The following is a 17,736-nucleotide window of genomic DNA, read 5'->3' as shown; positions in this document are numbered from 1 at the left end:
TCACACGTTGACCACCTTCAATTAAAACAGTGAAGCGGGGGTGGTGTTATGGAGCCAAATAACTTCAACTGAAACGTTTTTGAATATCATAGAAGAATAATCAACGCCTGTCGCCATCCTCACTCCTTTTAGTAATTTGTAAATTTATGTGTACATACTCGTACATATTTATATGTATGTATACTGACATGCTTACATATCGACACCTCCAAATAATAGTATGCTAAGTCTAAAAAGTGAGTTTTGCAGGAGAAGCTCTCAAAGTGTAGAAATTTTTTTGAACTTCAGTACTATGGTAAGTCAATATTTGTTTATAACTTCTGTTCGGATTGACCGATCATTACCAAAATTTGACAGAATTTAAGTTAAAGGACGTTCGACACCTCCAAATAATAGTTTGTTAATTCTGAACAGTGAATTTTGCAGGACAAGCTCTAAAAGTTTGGAAATTTCTTTGACCTTCAGTACTATGCTAAGTAAATATTTGTTTATAACTTCTGTTCGGATTGTCCGATTATTACCAAAATTTGACAGAATTTAAGTTAAAGGACGTTAAATATAACAAGTAAGAACGGCGTTAAGTTCGGCCGGGCCGAACTTGTTATACCCTCCACCACAAGTTGTATTGAAGTAAAATGGAATAATTAGTTTCCTTTTGTGTATGAAAATTTCAGCAATTTCGGTAAAACAATGTGAGGCACCATTCTATTCTGACGGACAGTTTTTAGGCTCAAAGAAGACTAAATACCAAATTTCCTATATTTGGGTAAGAATGTGGCTAATCGAAACGTGGACCTATACCGACGAATTTTAGTCAGAAATGGGGCAATATTAAAGCGTGGACCTGTACAGACATATTTCTGGCGAACAGTTTTATATCATATTGAAGACTAAATACCAAATTTCAGCCATTTTGGTGGAATATTGAAGACACAACCTTCAAAATGCGAAAAATCAGGAGGTGCCTTTCCACGGGGGCTATATGAAGGCGTGGACCTATACCGACAAATTTAAAGGGGAAGTTTAAGTACCCCAACGAAGTCTAAATACCAAATTTCAGCCATTTCGGTTGAATATTGAGGCCACAACGTTCAAAATACCGAAAATCGAGAGGCACCGTTCTATGGGGGCTATATGAAGGCATGGACCGATACCGACAAAATTCTGGGGGAAAGTTTTATACCACCAACGTAGACTAAGTACCAAATTTCAGCCATTTTGGTAGGATAATGAGGCTCAAACCTTAAAAATACCGAAAATCGGGAGGTACCGTTCTATGGGGGATATATGAAGGTGTGGACCGATACCGACAAAATTCTGGAGGAAAGTTTTATACCCCGAAAGAAGACTACGTACCAAATTTCAGCCATTTTGGTAGGATAATGAAGCTAAAACCTTAAAAATACCGAAAATCGGGAGGTACCGTTCTATGGGGGCTATATGAAGGTGTGGACCGATACCGACAAAATTCTGGGGGAAAGTTTTATACCCCTAAAGAAGACTACGTACCAAATTTCAGCCATTTTGGTAGGATAATGAAGCTAAAACCTTAAAAATACCGAAAATCGGGAGGTACCGTTCTATGGGGGCTATATCAAAACGTGGACCGATATATCCCATTTTCAATACCAACCATCCTGCAAGTAATCAAAACTTCTGTACCAAATTTTGACTCTCTATCTTTAAAATTGCGAGCTGTATCTTGATTTCAACAGACAGACGGACGGACTGACGGACGGACGGACGGACGGACGGACAGACAGACGGACATGGTCAAATCGACATAGAATTTTATGCTGATCAATAATATATATACTTTATAGGGTCTCCGACGAATATTTCGATGTGTTACAAACGGAATGACAAATTTAATTATACCCTCCATATGGTGGAGGGTATAAAAATGTAAAGAACTTGAAAACATGCTAAGTCGACTTGGCATACTATTGTTTGGAGGCGTCGATATGAAAGTATTGAAAGTAATAGTGCCACCGTGGAATATTTACTAATAAGAGTATATTTCAATATATTGACAATTTTCAGATAAAAATAAAGGAGCGACTAATTTCACATAAAACACACGCTTTAAAGGTGGTAGCAACAATATGCAAACTAATTATGGAAATATTCGTCCAAAATTCGCATTAAATTATTTATTTTTCTTGAAACTCCCAAGAAATTGGGCGGATTTTGTTTTATCTACATTCACATAGAAGGTTTCCCATTGAGCAAGTTATGGGGTTGTTGAAATAAATCATTAGACTTCTTAAACGGAAATAGAGTTCAAATAAACCGTTTTAACTTATATGCATTATTAAAATATGTGTAAATCGCGTAATTATCAAAATCGTTTTGTCCGCCTGTGATTTTCATGTACAGCATATTTTTCGAAATATAACTTGGACGCTTAGAGGTAGCATCGGCTGCATCTAAGCATTAAAAAACCTATAAGTACAATAAATTTTGTTCCGCATCCGGTTTCAGTGTCACCACGAAAGTCTACATCGATATATATCTATTTCAAGGCGATCAATCAGCAACCGTGGATGTAGCATCACACACTGCTTTTTGGGATAAAATTAATGTAGCTCTCTTATCAGTGAAGTTTTTAAATCTCTGTTTCCGCCAAAAAGGAAGATGTTGCACTAGTTTTTTCATTGTAGTGAAAACGGCCCTCAGAATACGCGATAAAATGCGCGATATTTTCAACAATTTTAGGCGATTTTCCTAACTTGGAATTTCTTGTATCTCGCGTTTTAGTAGATGAAATTTCGCGAGTAAAGATTTATTAGATCCGCAACGTAAAAATCTAAAATTTGCAATCAAGTACGAGTAAATCGTATGACAATTGTAAAAATTAGGCCCGATAAATATGATTTTTAGAAAATTGTTCGCACAAAATTTTCGTATTTGGATACAGATTACTGTAGAGCTGTGTAGGCTACATTCACGACACATACAGTGAGTGTCAAAAATATTCGGTTTTAAATTTCACCAATAATAACACCTCAGTATTTTAGAAGCCCATGCTCAATATCCAAAAAACCAAATACTTAAAAAAATGTTGGTCCTGTGGCAATTAAAAAGTGTATGTAACATGGATCCATGGCAACCCTATAAGCGAGAATAATAAAGAAAACGTTGTTAACCCTGTTTTCTATGCGTCAAAAATATTCGGTTTTTGTAACATTTGTTAAATATTTTGCCAAAAACAGGTCATTATCGAACTTTTTCTGCAATATTAGTATATATTTTAATAATTACAAACAGAATCTTTGTTCCTGTGTGCAAAAATGTTATATTTTATAGCGAATTAATTAAATTTAGCGCTAAGGAAAAACGTTACCCCAGAAAAGGGAAAACTGGTCGTATTTCATTATAAAAACAGCAGAAATAAAAGGAAATTTTGCTTATTTTTGAATATTTAGTCGAATATAGACGAAATAATGTGAAAAAGTCACGAAAATATAGACATAATCGATTTCGTGAAACACATAAGCCAGCTAAAACCAAGAATTGGAAGGGAAGGTAGAGGAATATCCTGAAAATTTTCGGCTAAACCGCCCATAATTTTCTTGAATTTGGTCACTGAGTCCTAAATGACTTTCAGAAGATAGAAAATATGCACTTACATTAAAAAAAAATCGTAAGGATAAAGCCTTTCATGGCCTTGTAACATATCACAAACCATCGGCTTATTTACGTAACCATGCCCAATGGGCTTCTAAAATACTGAGGTGTTATTATTGGTGAAATTTAAAACCGAATATTTTTGACACTCACTGTATATCAAATGACTCAACATAGCGAGTTCTACAATCCTATATATGATTTTTAGAAAAACCTGTTTGCGGAACGAAATTAGAAGACATTTTCAAAAAACACCTAAAATCTGGCTTTAAAATGTCAGCATCATTTAATGGTAGATGCAAATATTGAAAAGTTATACATTGGTAAGATGTTGGCTATTTTGTTGGCTTCCACTTTTACTTTGACAGGAAAATTGCGAAAAGTGTGGTTTAATAGCAAATTGAGAAAAAACAAAAAAAGACACGATGGCTTCAAGCCATTTTTACCCATTTTTTAACATAAATACAGCCACAGCTTCCATGCAAATTAACTGTGAAGGCCAATATTTTTTGCCAAGTCTAAAAATGTTTCATTTTATCCAAAAGTATTTAACTTGTATAATATACAACCACAATTCGCGATTTATAAAAGGGTAAAGCTTGGCTTCAACTATGTTAAATTTTCAAAAATATTGCCCATATATATGACGAAAATTTCGATGTGTTACAAATGGAATGACAAATTTATTTATACCCTCCATATTATGGTTGAGGGTACAGAAATTGCTGTGAATAGCATTCTCTTTAGAAACTTTTTACTTACTTACTTACTTAGCTGGCCCATTACAGAACATTTGTTCCATAGACCGAACTAAGAAAAGATCTCCAATTCTCTGTGTTTAGTGCTTCGCTTTCTGGAATACCGCGCCTTGTCATCTCTTCATCCTCTTGTTTGCGCCATCTATTCTTTGGCCTGCCAATTCTGCGTGCACCGCCATGTGGACCGAATTTATACGCCTTTTTAGCGGGTTCATTATCGCTCATTCTTATGATATGGCCTAGCCAACGCAATCGTTATCTCGATACGTTTAACTATACTGATGTCGTTGTATAGCAGATACATCTCGTGGTTCATGCGACGTCCATATTCTCCATCAACGCAGATTGGTCGGTAGATCTTCCGAAGAATTTTTCTGTCAAACACACCAAGCACAGCCATGTCTGCTTGCGCAAGTACCCAGGCTTCGGAACCATCAGCACGGGTAGTATAAGTGTTTAGTAAAGCGTTATTTTTGTTTGACGAGATGTGGCTTTGTTTTTTAACTGCTTACTAAAGCCAAAGTAGCATCTGTTGGCCTATACAATTCTTCTTTTTAATTCACAACTGGTGTCGTTTGTGGTGTTTACGGCGGTGCTGAGGTAGACGAAGTCTTTTACTAACTCTAAACTATAGGAACCAACTTCAACTGTTGGTCCGAGCTCAAAGGACGCGTTGCGCTATCGACACCATCATCTTGGTCTTCCCGCCGTTTACCGACGGACCCACTTTTGCAGATTCTCCCTCGACCTTCATAAAGGTATCAGTTACTTCTTTTACTGATCGTCCCATTATATCTTTATCATCAGCATATGCAAGTAACATGTGGCTATTGGTGTAGATTGTGCCAATTCTTTTGACGTTTGCCTCTCGTATAACCTTTTCCAGCAGGATGTTGAAGAGCTAACACGAAAGGCTGTCTCCTTGCCTGAAACCTCTTTTGGTACAAAGGTTCTTTCCTATTCCTGAGGATCTCGTGTCATTTTACAAAGCCGAATGAGCTTTGCGGGGATACCAAATTCAGACATGGCTTGGAATACCTTTGAACCAGCCCACTACGTTCAGAGTTCGAAGGCTGCTTTATAATCGACAAAAAGGTGGTAGGTGTCAATCTGCATCTCTTGGGTCTTCTCCAGGATTTGCCGCAGGGTAAATATCTGGTCAATGGTGGACTTGCCAGATCTAAGGCCGCATTGGTATGACCCAATTATCTCATTGACCATAGGCTTTAGTCGTTCGCACAATATCCCTGACACGATCTTGTAGGCAATCGGGAGTAGACTTATGCCCCTATAGTTAGAGCATACAGTCTTATCTCCTTTCTTGTGGACGGGGCGCAGGATACTCAGTTTCCAATCGTCGGGTACTCGTTCTTCCTGCCAGATGGGGCTAACAAGCTGATGAATGCACCTTGTCAGCGTGTCGCTTCCGGTTTTGAACATCTCGGCTGGTAAGCCATCGGCTCCTGCTGCCTTATTAGTTTTCAGCTGGTTTATTGCAGTCATTACCTCATCTTGGCTGGGCGGTATACATTCAACACCATCTTCTGGGGTTGGATCTGTGGTATCTTCGTCGTCTTCGCTGCAATTGGATACCAACAGGTTTGAAAAATGTTCTTTCCATATCCCGAGCACACTATCTGTATCAGTTACCAAATTACCTTGCTGGTCTCTACAGGAAGAGGTGCCTGTACCAAAGACATCAGTTTGATGCTTCACTCTTTGGTAGAATTTTCGGACTTCATTCTGGTTCCGTACATCTTTTCCTGCGGAAAAGACGTTTCTCCTTTTCTCCCGATACTTCTCTCGTGCGCTACGTGTTGCTACGGATTGTAAAGTAGCCCATTTTTCTCTTCGATAGCAGCACGACACTCCTGATCATACCATGGATTCCTTGGTAGAGGCCTCTGGTATTCAGGTATGGATTTTGCGGCTGTTTGCATGGAGTGGGCAATACTTTGCCATTGCGCTGATATGTTATCGGGATGAGGAGTGCTTTGATTAAGCAGTTGGGCTAGTTGAGTGGAATATGATGTGGCTATCTGTTGTGATTGCAGCTTACCGATGTCTAACTTTCGTGTTGTGTCTGTTCGTACTTTGTTTGCTACGTTTAATCGGGTGCGTACCTTTGCTGCAACAAGGCAGTGGTCCGAGTCTATGTTTGCTCCTCGGAACGAACGCACATCCAACACACTCGATGAATGTTTTCCATCTATCAAAACGAGATCAATTTGATTTCTTGTTTTCTGATCTGGAGACAACCAGGTGCCCTTATCGATGTCGAGATGTTTAAATCTGGTGCTGCTAACTACCATGTTATTTGCCGCTGCGAAGTCTATCAGCCTCATTGTGGAGACTGAATTTTCCGACTGTTGGGCCAAAGATATTCTCCTTTCCAATTTTGGCATTAAAATCGCCTAGAATAATTTTAATGCCATGGGCAGGACAACGGTCATATGTATCTTTTAAGCGCTCATAAAATATATCTTTGGTCGTCCTTGTCTTCAGTTGGAGCATGAGCGCAAATAAAGCTGATGTGGAAGAATTTTACTTTTATTCGAATTGTAGCAAGTCTTTCATTCACTGGTGTGAAGCTCCGCAACCAAACTCATGCTTTATGTCATAGAACATGTGTTTTTAACTTCAACTTCTTGTGGGTCTAAAATAACTAGTTATTCTAGTGGTTATAGAATAACTAGTTATTCAGAGCGACATGCCTACTAACGTAGGGGGTTTTGCAAGTAGCTACGACCACCAAAGTACTATAAAAACCTATTATTTGGTAATGATTTTTTTTTGTTGGGAAGGAAATGACTTCTAAAATGGATAATACCAATGCACTCCTTCAGATACGTTCTCCGCAACACTTTGAGCTTTACGTCCAAAAAGGGTCACAAAATCTGAAAACCTTGGTTGCGTAGCCAGTATTCGATTCTGTATTGTCCATAAATGAAAATTTCAATTCACACAGCCTAAGGGTATATCTCTGTCGGCAACTTTTACTGTATCACATGTCTACGTTTTGATATCCGATTTTAAATATTTTGAAAGATTTGGCCATAATTGGATTCGATTTAGGATTCATGGTATTATTTCACATATTCTACAGTTTTAAGTTATCCTCAGAGGTGGGTAATAAAAGTTCGACCCGGCCGAACTTAAGGTCTTTTTTATTTTTTTTAATCCCGTTTTTATTACACTACTGAAATTGTTGCACTGTCCTTCTATCCACCCCAACCCTTTGTTTATCATTTATTCGATTGTACACTTTGTGTGTTCGTTGAATATTTCAAAATACATACTTACTTGCAAATCACGATTTGAAGCAAACAGAAGTTTTGAATACCATAATTACAGAGGTGGAATACATTTGATTGCGCCCACCTCTACTATTCGACTCTACTGCCAGATTGCAATGCAGAATGAGGGCATTATTGTTTGGTTGTTGGTTATACAACAACAAAAACAAACACACATTCAAAGGGAAACACGTCAAATAATAATTACACTCCCAAATAGATAGAGGTGGGCATGGATGGACTAGTATCAGTATAAATGTATATAGTGTATGTTCATGTATGCACGTCGAAAGTGTTGATGATAGACTTTATGTTTAATATGCAGTGAGTGGGTCATACGGCTCCGAGTAATCAGTCAATTAGAAAAAATGTAACGTATTTTTTCTCAATAATACCCAGGAATAAAACTGAAACTATGTAAAATTGCGCCAAACAACCACAAACTAACTACAACTTAGAAAGAAAAAAGCATATGCACTCGCTATTCATCCCTTAAAGAAAACATAGCCATGTGTGTGTGTGAGTGTCGTTTTATAAGGTCATTTATTTCTTGTTCACTAATTCATCCTTCAACATTTCAGGTATTCTTCAAAAACTCCACAAATTGTAACAGATGAATTGACCCCGTGCTTAGTTGTTAGCATATCTTTTTTTTCGGAGCAGGTGTATTATCATCAACCGCAACGCAACGCAACGAAGGAAACAAGAATAAAATGCAGACAAACGGACAAACACATCTGTTTGGCCTTTTGTAAATGTAAAATTCCTTTTCTCACACAAAAAGACACTTGTCGCATTCCACGACAGCAAACTGCATTCATTGGGTAAAGGCGGTAAAAATAAATGATAATCGGATAAATTCTTGCGGAGCACAACTCAAATTTGGCCATTATGTATATTTTAAAGTTGAACAATTTCTTCTGACCAACATTTCTTGAAAACATCAGCACAGACACAAGTGTTGCTATTTCCGTAGATCTTTTGAAGAATTTTTCTTAGGAGGGTTGGCGTTTTTTATTTAAGATGACGACTTCTATCTTGTTTTACAAAATAGTCAGGCTTAATCCCATAGTCGTTGTTTTAATATTTTATTATAACAACTTTAATTTGAAAAAAATTGGCGATGTTTACCAAGGGGTAAGGTAGGGAAGACCATAGTTTCAGATCTTGCAACAGATCCTCATCAGTTCCCTTGTTTCTTGTTTTTTCAACAAGAGACTTTTGATACCCAAGTGTCAATTGCTTGCTCAAATAGATATGAGTCCAAAGAAACACTCTGATTGAGCTTTTTTTTGCCCCAACCTAAACTCGAACAACTTCACTTACAAACAAAATCAAATCCTTCCCACTGCTATGCGTTCGTTGAGTCTCTACGAAAAAACACATAACTAATTTGTTGGTAGTGCTATTAAAGCAACGACCTTGGTAAACATCGCCAATTTTTTCCACTAATAAATTAAAGTTGTTTTAATAAAATATTAAAACAACGACTGGAGGATTAAGCCTGATTATTTTGAAAAAGAAGAATTTTTCTCTCAAACAAACCAAGCACTGCCTTGTCTGTTGGTCTTCCCGCCGTTTATTGCCAGAACCAGATTCTCCTTCGACCTTCATTAAGGAGGTATCAGATACTTCTTTGAAGCCCAGCATAAGTAAGTAAAATGTGGCTATTGGTGTAGATTGTTCCATTTCATTTAAAGTTTGCCTCTTGTATAACCTTTTCCAGCAGGTTGTTGAAGAGATCAGACGAAAGGCTGTCTCCTTGTCTGAAACCTCTTTTGGTACAAAACTATTCGAAGAGGTTCTTTCCTATTTTAACTGGGGATCGAGTGTCAGTTAAAGTCATTTTACAAAGCCGAACTAACTTTGCGGGGATACCAAATTCAGAAACCAGGGTAAATATCTGGTCAATAATGGATTTGGCAGGTCTAAAGCCGCATTGGCATGGTCCAATTATTTCGTTGACCAAAGGCTTTAGTCGTTGGCACAATATCCCTGACACTATCTTGTACTCATTAGGAAGAAGTCTTAAGTCCCTATAGTTACATCATACACGCAGAAAAATATACGTTAGAAATATTTTTGATCCAAACAAATATTTTTTTGGGACTGATTGCAAGCAAATATATGTTTGGGTCCAAACAAATATATGTGTGCAAAATTTTGTAAGATATCTCAATTTTATTTGTTTGTGTACCAACATATTTTATACCCTACACCACTATGTGGAAAGGGTATCATAAGTTTGTTTTGGTAAAAACTCATGTAACACCGCGAAATATTCGTCGGAGACCCCCAATGTGGTATACCAATCTTCATATCTCGACGAGATAAAGCGATTTTGAGATGTATGTCCGTCCGTCCGTCTGTCCATTATAAATTGTAATCAAACTCCAGACCGCAATTATGGACCGATCGTCACGAAATTTTGTATGTAGGTCATTTTCAGACCAGAATATATCCCTATTTTTATTAATGATGATCGTGAAATATTTAGGGGGTGAAATGGACCAAAAACATAATATTTATCCAATTTTGTAGCGGCTCTGTAGGTCGCAATAATAGTCCGATCAACTTCAAAATTTTAAATAATGTATGAGTATATGACAAAGAAGAAGCTTGCAATTTGAGATGGCGATCAGATAATATTTAGAGGGTTAAATGGACCACAACTTTTGTGTGAAAATTGTGAAAATTTTTAATATACAGCTTATATCTTTATTCTTGTAAGAGACATTTCGGGCAAGTAATTGTGTACATGATAAGTTAACAGAGTTACAGCCTAATATACCCTGTTATTTGTTTGTAGTGTAATTATAAACACGCTAGAGGTCGCAATTATAGCTCAATAATCGCGAAATTTTGCACTATGTAATAGTTTAGGTAGAAGAAGATGCCTACAATTTTGGATGATGATCTGATATTATTTAGCGGGTGAAATGGGCCATTACTTCTGTATGAAAAATATCCAAATTTTATTTTTGGTCCATATTTTGATACCTGCAAAGTAACCTACATATGGACAAAAACTGCTAACCTTTCCCCCTGATGCAAATTGCAATAACGTGTCTGTTAGATAACGGGCCTACTGCTTAATATATAATGGGTTTTGTGTAGAGAACCATATTTTCCCATTCCCAGTTTTTGCATTAATGCCATCACCAGTTGAGATTTCCACAAGTACTCCAAAAGCATTTCATTAGGAAATTTTCTTCTCGTGAGTTACCGTAAAAATGTTGCCAACTTTCGGTTGTATTTTTATACCCTACACCACTATGTGGGGAGGGTATTAACTTTTTGGTTTTTGCCAAAAAGTTTGTAACGCATCGAAATAATGGTCGTAGACCCATACCAGTATATATACCAAAATGAATGTCTCGACCAGCTGAATCGAACTGGCTATGTGTGTCCGTCCGTCTGTCCATCTAAACCTTGTAATCACGCTACAGGTCGCAATTTTGATCGGATCGTCACTAACGTTTTATTTCAGAGCGCATATCTCAGCATTTATAAAGGGTATATCAAAATGAAATGTACAGGTTGGAATTTTGATCGGATAGTCGCGAAATTTTGGGGGTAGATGGGGGCCCACAGAGGAAGAAGCCTATTGATATTGGTAATAGTCGGATAATATTTAGGGGTCGGAATAGAGTTTCTGGTCGGGAATTCCCGACCCGGGATTTACCGGGAATTCTCGATTTTTTTCGGACCGGATTTCCCGGGAAATTTTTTTGAAATTCCCGGGAATACGGGTATTTGTATTTTTCATATAAGTCTTATATTATTTGTCTTATAGTTATTTAATGTTGAAAATATAGTGGAATAGCGATTATTCATGTCCCGATAATTCATAATTCCCGATCATTTGTAACAAACTTAGCGTCCATAGTAAAAATTGCGATAATTCGTGTAAAGTACATACATTTTGGTCCTCTCAATAATTATTGTTTTTTCTGAAATTCGAAGTCTGTATAACCTCACATATGTAATTCTGAACTTTTTTGGAGCCATTTACTTGTTGTTCTAGTCCATATTTTTATTAATGGCATTCTTGAAGTATATTAATTTGCTAAGATGTAAACTCTGTGATCGATTCGAATTGTTATTTTCTCCAAAATTATTGTATTTAATATTAAAAACTGTAAAATGTGTAAGTGGCAAATCGTGTATATTAGGAATGGAAGTCAGTAATAACTATAGTATGTACGTTCATATATATAAGTATGCCTCTACATATATCTTTGGTGCCACCGTGGTGCAATTGTGAAGCACAAAAGGTCAACCTTGTAAAAATCCTTTATCAACGGATTTATTCTATGATCGACACGCCCTTCGAACTATAAAAAGTACTCCCCATATCATTGACCTAAAAATAGAGTCGCACAGCAATCATTGATATGAAGGAAGCCTTTGCGAGGATGGTCGTGGGAAACAGCAATTTATATAATCTCCGCAAATTAGACAAGAAGAATTGGTTGGCTTGAACAGCTGCCATATATGATGTGTTGGTACTTTCAAGATTTTGGCGCATTGTCGTTAATATTGTTCCAAAGAGATAACTAATGATACAACTATACATATAAGGAGTATATATTTCCTTTATGTTTGCTCTCTGTCACTTCTATGCCCCACAAACTTGATTTCTCGTAGTCTCGGGAATTCACGGGTTCCCGGGAATGAGAAATTTGTATTCCCGATATCCCGGGAATGAAAAAAAGTCGGGAATTCCCAAACTCTAGGTCGGAATGGGGAAAACTCATGTGGAGACAAATTCAAAGTTTTATTCTTTGTGAATATACATATCGGCTTCTAGTAGGGGTATTCTTCCAACGGCAAAGACTGTCAATGGAAGAAGAAAATATTACCTTTACATTGGTGTAAAGTAGGTTGGCGAAGGTGGTCAAACAAGGGAGATACCACGTCGGTAATGCATCCAATTCTTGAATTTTTTGCAGTCATGCTACAGGTCGTAATTTTCATCGCTTATGGGTGATAGTCGGATTATATTCCCTAAAAGAAATGTTTACCAGTGAAAAGTTTATGAACAGGGGTAGTGGTGTAGGGTATCACATGGTCGGCTCCATCCCAACTATAGCCTTTGCTCACTTGTTTTATTTTATATAAAAATTTTAGAAATTGATGCACACTTTTTCTATCTTTGAAAGAATTCTGTAGTTGTAGGTATCTACAAATTGGCTTGCTTGCTAGGGATCACTAAGCAACTGCTTGTGAAATGTGTCGAACGGAGTGCTTTTTTACGACTCCCTTGAACTGCATCCAGATGCTGTTAAAATGTGAGGAAAGGATGTCATTCATTCGATCGCATCCGAATGAGGTAAAAATTTAATGAATGGAGGGCCTCTTTCACTACTCCCTTTGAACTGCATCAAAACATGCCGTGAATGAACTAGTCTACATTGCACAACTTCCAATTTATTTTGCTGGGTCGCATTGCCACCTTTTTTAAAACGATTCCCCAACCAGGCAACATCAAATTTTCAATGGTGGCAACATTTGGCGACATTTTCTAATTATTTCAAGTGGTGTCTTAGCAAGTGGTGTCTTAGGACACGCCGTTCGGATTTGGAGATAAGCTGTGGGTCCAATATCATTGAGCGAATATGAATCAGGCTACACTCCTTGATTTGAGAGAAGTAACCCTTGTCCCTTCTGGGATCTTTGTGAAACAATTACTATATTATTATTTAAGCTTGGTGTGATACGGTGCCTGAATCCACAAATCCCGAAAACCTAAAATAAATCTAAAAATGTGACTTTGACAGCGATTTATTTAAAAATCCCTTCAGCGTTTTTTTTTCTTCTTTTCGGATTTTTCTTATCTATGAATATTGATGTTTCAGATTCCGCAGAACACTTCCTAGGTGTACATAAGTACCTTTCATTTAAAGTTAGTTAAGGCGCACCGTGTGTAAGAAATAAATAAATAAAACACTTCCCAGATGTAAGCCAACAAATTCACCAACTATAGTTTTCCTAAAATTATTTGGTTCGTTTTTGTAGTCTGGTACTTTTTGCCGTTTTGTTATGGAGAGGCCAGAACAAAAATATGATGTTTGTTTGCCATTTGTTTTGTTCATTGAGGGTTAACGTAATATACTGTCTTTGAAAATCAGTTGTTTGTCTTGTTAATTTGATATTGAAGACAAGTTGGGAAATTCTGTATTTGTAACCGACAATGGTCCCAACGTTGTTTCGGATTTTAAAATTTAAACGTATACCTTGGGCTTGCCGATTTGAACTTAGTTATGGATGATGTTGTTGAAAAACATCCTCTTCCCGAATTGGTTAAACTAATTGACTGCTCAAAAAAAGCTTGTAAGATATTTTAAACACTCGGAGCTAAACAACAAATTGTCGAAAACGTTAAAACGGGATATAAGAACACGTTGGAATTCAACATATAATATAATTAATTATAATAATTAATTAACTATGCTTGAGAGCATATACCAAGTCCAGAATGAGACTAAGAGTATTTTGTTAGAAAAGAATGACATGGATCGTATATCTGACTTAAAGCTAGAACCTCTATTGGGTTTTCTCAAAATATGCAAAGAGTGTTCCGAAAAATGAAGCTCGGAAAAATACCCTACTAAGCACATTTTTGCCGTTTGTTCTAAAAAACTTTTGAAAATTTGCTCAATTGATACCATTGGCTCTCAATTCATGAAAGATTTGAAAGCTAAAATGAAAGATTTGAAAACAATGATTGTTTACACTGCTTAAACGCTTTGTACCAGCAATGGCACATCTTATAGGGATGTTTTTATTTCCGCCATTTAAGGAGATGATTTTTTATTAGAAGAAAAAAGAAATGACGTAATAGCAACTAGCGAGATATTTTTCCACATCTGGAAATAATGTTTTTAAATAAGAATATGTAAATATTAGTTTATAAGTAATTTTGAAATTTGTATATTTTAGAAATATATATGAATATTTTTTGAGCAAATAATTGTACAACTATATGAATATCTCTTTTTTTGTAATTTCGTGCGTGAGTGTGCGTGTTCGTGCCTTCTTGAAAAACGCCGTGTTTGTGCGTGAATGTGCATAAAATTTTGTTCGTGCCTAATTTTTTAGGCACGCGCCCATCTCTAGAGGCGATGCAGTAAGTGCATTGTCCCAATTTGAACTTCTATTTTCAAAAATGGTAAAATCTACGAAAATATCGTAAAGGTCAATCTTGTATAAAATTTTCACAGCTACAATATTTTCTCAAATCCCGTTTAGATAGGACTTGCGGGTTCCAAGCCAAAAAGTGAATATCTTAAAAACCCTAAAAATGTGAACTTTGACTGCGATTTATTTGAAAATCCATCCGTCGATTTTTTTTTTGGTTTTTTGATTTTCATCATCTATGAACATTGTGGTTTCAAAATCCGCAAAAACTTCCCATGTGTAAGCACCTTTCATTTAAAGTTAGTTAAGGCGCACCGTGTACCATAAGTTCATTTGGTGTGTATGCGGTAAACACGTGTGTTTCGTGCTTTGTTGTTGTTAACCAACGTTACAAGCGAAGAGGAAAAGAAAAAATAGTTGTTCTTTTTTCTTCAGTTTTCTATTACAATCGTTGAGTAAAGACGGTAAAGTGAGTGTATAAATCAGTGTTTTGTCTTTTCATAAAGAAATTGTGCTTTTTAGTAAATTAAATGCCCAGTACATTTCATAATTGAATAAAAAAAGGTGAATGGAAATATTTTATTGGACAAGGTAGAAATCGCATTTAATATTGGTAATTACATCAATACATTTTTCATATACACACATATGTATATTTGAAATATGGATGTATCTATCTATTTATTATATTATATAATCATTTGATTCCAGATGCCGATTTCCCGCTGATGATTTCAACTTTGAGGAAAATTTGGTTTATTTCACAACTAATTAAAAGTGTGACTTTTTATAAATTATTTCATTCAGTTTTTCTTTTATTAAAGTCTGTTATGTACCTATCTCTTTGGAATTTGTTATGTACCTATCTGTTGTCTGTTGTTGCTTTTATTTTTTTCTATGCCGTTCAATAAACCACCACCATTTATAAATGTGTGTATATGTTTCAGATAGCCAGTGAGCGCTTACTGAGAGCAAGTGATCATACATTTCAATGTGTTTCACATTGAAATTTACGCCCCGTTGCTCTCAGATAAAGCTAATGTTGTAGAATTTTTGCTTTATCCTCCGACCAACTGCAAATCCGCAACCAAATTTATGCTTTGTATCATGTCAGCTATAATACAGTGCGTCAGCTTTAGGAATTGTTGTGACGTTTTGTACTTTGAAGTACATCTGCCAATGCGTAAACTGCACCTTATCTATAAAGAGTGCGAACATTCCAGGTGCAGATTCGCAGATCATGGTTCTTAAAACGTTTGCGGGTTTCGTCAACTTTAGAGGGGCTTGGTTTTTTTCTTTCGTTTTTTCATAGTATGCTGCTTTCCTAGGGGAGGCACTATTGGTAATTTGGACAGGTTTTTAGGCAAAAAGTCGATTTTTGCACTTTTAATCACGCGAGTTTTATAACTAAATTTGAAGAAAGAACACGTCAAATTATAGGGATATGCAATTTCTTTTCAAAAATGTTCAAAATTCACGGCATAATTCGAAGTCAAAGTCAAAATTTCGAAGGCAAAATAAATCATATTAAAAAAGATAAAATCTTAGGGCATAAATTAAACGCAATTTGTTAGAGTTTGGTTATAATCAAATACATAGATATGATATTCAGTGGAATGGTAGCGGTGTGTACTTTCTGCTTTAAGATAAATTTTCTTCAAAATGTTTGTTACAGCAGAAAAAATCGTCATATAGGACACAACCTAAGATTTTTTTTTACAAAATTATAGGTTTATATTATAGACTTTTACAAAATTGTCCAACTTTGTCTGAAATTCTGACACCGGGAATATCTTCAGAAAAGGGTTCTGATTCAGCTACGTGATATAACAGGTTGAGATTTTTGCGTTTTTTGAGTTATATCACATTTTTGAAGGTGCCCTCTTTGCAGAAAAAATATTTTTATACCCTACACCACTATGTGGGGAGGGTATTATAAGTTGGTTTTGGCCAAAAAGTTTGTAACGCATCGAAATAATGGTCGTAGACCCATACTTATATATACCAAAATGAATGTCTCGATGAGCTGAGTCGATCTGGCTATGTGTGTCCGTCCGTCAGTCCGTCCGTCCGTCCGTCTGTCCATCTAAACCTTGTAATCACGCTACAGGTCGCAATTTTGATCGGATCGTGACGAAATTTTGATTGGATTGATTTTGGTGATGGTCGGATAGTATTTAGGGGTCGGAATGGGCAAAAAACTTATGTGGATAAAGAGACAACGTTTTTTTTCAAAGCGAATATCTCAGCTTCTATACGGGGTATACCAAAAGCAAATCCTGACAATAAAAGTAGAAAATATCACCTTTCTAATGATGTAAAGTAGGTTCTCGTAGGTGATCAAACAGCGAAGATATCACAACAGTCGCAAATAAACCCCAAATTTTAATTTTTGCGATTTTAATTATAATGACGAATATCACAGCTTTGGTTGGGGACTTTCCAAAAGCAAATCCTGGCTATGAAAGTAGAGTATCCCATCTTTACAATGATGTAAACTAGGCCGGCGTAGGTGACCAAATAACGGAGATATCGCAATAGTCGGTAATACATCCCATTTTTCCACTTTTTTGGAAATCACGCTACAGGTCTCAATTTTGATCGGATCGTCACGAAATTTTGAGGGTTAATGGGGGTCACACAGATGAAGAAGCCTATTGATTTTGGTGATGGTCGGATAATATTTAGGGGTCGTAATGGGCAAAAAACTTATTTGGAGAAAAAGACAACGTTTTTTTCCTAAGCGAATATCTCAGCTTCAATATGGGGTATACCAAAAGCAGAACCTGGCCATGAAAGTAGAAAATATCGCCTTTCTAATGATGTAAAGTAGGTTATCGTAGGTGGTCAAACAACGAATATATCGCAATAGCCGCTAATAGAACCCAACTTTTTATTTTTGCGATTTT

The sequence above is a fragment of the Musca autumnalis genome, unplaced genomic scaffold (genome assembly GCF_047663935.1).
Source record: "Musca autumnalis isolate F117 unplaced genomic scaffold, ASM4766393v1 scaffold_4, whole genome shotgun sequence".
Classification (NCBI taxonomy): Eukaryota; Metazoa; Arthropoda; class Insecta; order Diptera; family Muscidae; genus Musca; species Musca autumnalis.
This window is presented reverse-complemented; position numbering follows the sequence as displayed.